Source organism: Saccostrea cucullata, unplaced genomic scaffold, assembly GCF_032062105.1.
Source record: "Saccostrea cucullata isolate Sc308-1 unplaced genomic scaffold, CSIRO_AGI_Scuc_v1 ctg1794, whole genome shotgun sequence".
Taxonomy (NCBI): domain Eukaryota; kingdom Metazoa; phylum Mollusca; class Bivalvia; order Ostreida; family Ostreidae; genus Saccostrea; species Saccostrea cuccullata.
The window spans coordinates 71,218-74,876 of record NW_026937822.1 but is presented as its reverse complement, the minus strand read 5'-3'; the positions used below and the strand labels follow the sequence as shown (position 1 = coordinate 74,876).

At 29.5% G+C, this 3,659-nt stretch overlaps 1 long non-coding RNA gene across 1 annotated transcript; it reads left to right on the top strand.

Annotated features, from left to right (window-relative positions):
* Positions 1-1,124: 1,124 nt before the first annotated feature.
* Positions 1,125-2,280, top strand: LOC134248941 (uncharacterized). The gene is made up of 3 exons (XR_009988167.1): positions 1,125-1,275; positions 1,951-2,056; positions 2,172-2,280. It is a non-coding gene; the product is annotated as an uncharacterized LOC134248941 (long non-coding RNA).
* The last annotated feature ends 1,379 nt before the right edge of the window (positions 2,281-3,659 follow it).

Here is a 3,659-nt window from a genome sequence, read left to right as displayed (position 1 = left end):
ATGTGCATTTTTTTCACTCAGAGAAGGAATCACATTCAAATTATCCTAAATAAATTTCAAGAAATGAGCTTACAATGTTCAAGTAGAAAGGGATGTGCAAGTAGTAGGTTTCCTAATTAAATTATCAGTGTGTTTAAGATAGATATTTACACTAGAGAATGTTAGCTGAAACTAACTTAGGTTGTTGTTTTTTAGCCTTTTGTCACATCACATTCAGTTTTTGGTACAAAGTAAGTTGTTTTTATTCAGATAAAATATCAGACGAGTTTTTCTTCAACTCTGTGTTTATAATTCTACTCTCAGTTTTAAAAAAAAACGATCCTGATTTTAATTAGTTAATAATTTACAAGTTAATTATGTTTGATCTTGGGCTAATTCTTGTGTAATCAATGCAATCAAATGACAGTTTCTCAAGTTAAATCTTCTACCCTGACAGCCTGCGGCATGTTAATTAGCCAGGTGGCTGTGTGAATCGTTCAAGCGTGAAGTGATTTCCTGTCGTGAATTCACACTTGGTCAATTGTTGGTTGCGTTATGTAAACAAGAGGTTATCAGTATGCACTGAATCAACAGAACAGCTAAGGAATATCGCCAACACTGGGAATATTTATTAATTTTTTGTCAGGAAAAAAGGACATGGCGCCGAGAAAAGGGGGCATGGCTCTATACCTTGTTATTTTGCTTTAGATTTAACACTAATTTGATCATTCTTCTTGAACTTTATGGTCTACTTTACAGGTCAACTTGTATAATTAAAAAAACAAAACAATATGGCTGACCAGAAATCTTTCATCTGTAATCGGAAAATTTCTTAAAAACAAATATAACGAATATAAGAAATGAGTCCTCCTAATTATTCTAGTAATGATCAAGGGTTTATTAAATTGATTTCATATTACTTATTAGACTTCGAAAATAAATACATTTCCTTAGACTGTTAAAAATATTTTATATTTAAAAACCGGCAATCTTCGTAAATAAGGAGCTATTTGATTGGTCAGATTTTAAAATTTTTCTTTGCTTTTCTCTGATTGGTTAACGGTGATTTACCCACGCCATTTTGAAAAATAGATCGAGGAACAGAATTGAGAGAGTTGTGATGTTTAATAAAAATTTAGCTAGTATTCGCCGATGAAATTGGTAGAAAATAGATGTTTAGCTACAGCATGTTAGCATGGATCACAATTTTAAACAAAGAAAAGCGAAAACGGAAGGAGGTTGGCGTTTTTCAAGCATCATGCCCTGGCTTTCCTGGTGTAAACAACGCCATATGCGGTAAGAATTTAAATAAAATAGCACAGTAGTCTCAATTTTTAAAATGTGAAATGTAGATGAATAAATGTTAATAATATCTTTTATAACCAATTCATAGTAGGTCAAATTGAATGTAGATATATTGGAGATGTTGGATTTGTGGCGAAAGAGAGTTTTGTTTTGTTCTTTCTATCTTGAATTTTATGGATAATTACGGGCTTTCAACATGTTCAATGGCAGATGATATTATTTACATGGACCAAAAATGACTTAAAAATTAATTTCACCCTATCCCTCAGGCCTAAGCATGGAATTATAACAGATAAAATCATCTTGGCATACAACCAATTAAATTTTGAAAAGTGAAGGGGGGGGGGGGGGTAATCATTGCAACTAAGCTTCATGGATTTATGGTTTAGCATACTTATAATTATTTCAAAAATGACTTGAACAGTCTGTGTGGTTCCCTATCGTATATGATTTAATGATTCTAGGCACAAACTAATTATTTTTTATATCAATAAATGATGATCCATGTTTCCCTTCCCCAATATCAGTTTAAGATTTAAAATCAAATGACCCCCCCCCCCCCCCCAATTCCAATGAGGTGTATTGACAGTTTTATATTTTCATCTTTTAATGGTCTTTATTTCTACCTGTTATGCAAAACATTTATCAGTATCATTACTTTTTCAGTTTGAGTGCCTCTACAGAGCCAAAGAAGAAAAGCTGATTAGTTATAGAGGAATAGCTAGGACACCTACCCACCCACCCTCCCACCCTACCCCTTGAAGCATTACAGGTGTGTAACATTGACAAATGACAATATCAGCTAATCATGTGAAGATTTCTTTTTGTGTGTGTCTGTGCATCTATTTTTGATATACCCCAGTACATTTTGATATTCTATTTTGTAGTCTAAGATTATGCAGGACCAAGCAGGATGACAGTGAGAAAACTGGAGATGTACTTCTTCAATAAAGTATAGTGCTGTGCAAAAGAAACCCCAAAGCAGAGAGAAGATCTAGACTTTTGAATTCATATCTCATTATAAATGTATAATTTACAAAGGCAATAAGATTGATAAAACATGACTTAGAAATGAGGACAATTGAAGAGTGAATACTGTATGTAAGGCAGAAAAGATCATGATTATTGCGCAAAAAAATAACTAAATCAGTAATCTAAAACCATTTCTCTTTAAAATCTGATTGAAAGCTGCATTTAAGAAGTTTTTCACGTTTTTAGTACTTTTCTAGGCACTGCTTTGTATTATTTAAAGCTTTTTTATGTACTTTTTGTCTATCATTCTTGTACCTTTTTTGAACTCCTAAATGTATTTTTTTTTGGTACCTTTCAGAATGTATTTTAGATTTTTTTAATTTTAAAATCGATTTTAATACAGAAATAATAGACTGATACAAAATTAATACATTTTGTATTATTTTCCTATTTTTTTTTTCAAGGTGCTCCAAATAATACAGAAACAATAGACTGATACAAAATTAATACATTTTGTATTTTTTTCCTATTTTTTTTTTTCAAGGTGCTCCAAATAATACAGAAATAATAGACTGATACAAAATTAATACATTTTGTATTATTTTCCTATTTTTTTTTCAAGGTGCTCCAAATAATACAGAAATAATAGACTGATACAAAATTAATACATTTTGTATTATTTTCCTATTTTTTTTAAGGTGTTCCAAATAATACAGAAATAATAGACTGATACAAAATTAATACATTTTGTATTATTTTCCTATTTTTTCTTTTTCAAGGTGCTCCAAATAATACAGAAATAATAGACTGATACAAAATTAATACATTTTATATTATTTTTGTATTTTTTAGTTCTTCTCTAAATTGTATTATTTTTGTACTTTGGATTAGGATTTAATACAGAAAAAATACAAGAGTACAGAAAAAATACATCAAGTGTATTATTTTTGTATTTTTACTGAGAAATAAAGTATATTAAAAATATATTTTTTTGTGTTTCATTTCTAAGAAAGTGTATTATTTTTGACCTAATTTGGAACCAAGATAAAAAGGGTTCCAAATTTGGTCATTAAAAATATACTTTTTTTGTATTATTTTTGTATTATTTTAATCTATTATTTTTATATTTATTTTCGATATGGGTGACATAAAAGCTAAATGTTTGAAATAAATTAGCCATAATCATAAATCATTAATATCCTTTGATCATTCACAAATATTTAAAAAAGATAAATATCCACCCCCTTGGATCCACCACTTATGAGTTCTGATCTTGATCACACATGACATATAAGTTTAATGTTTGAAATCAATTAGCCGGAATCAGTAATGTCCTTTTACCCATCACAAATATTTAAAAATAATATCCACTTGCCTTGGATCAACCACTTTAAAATTAAGAT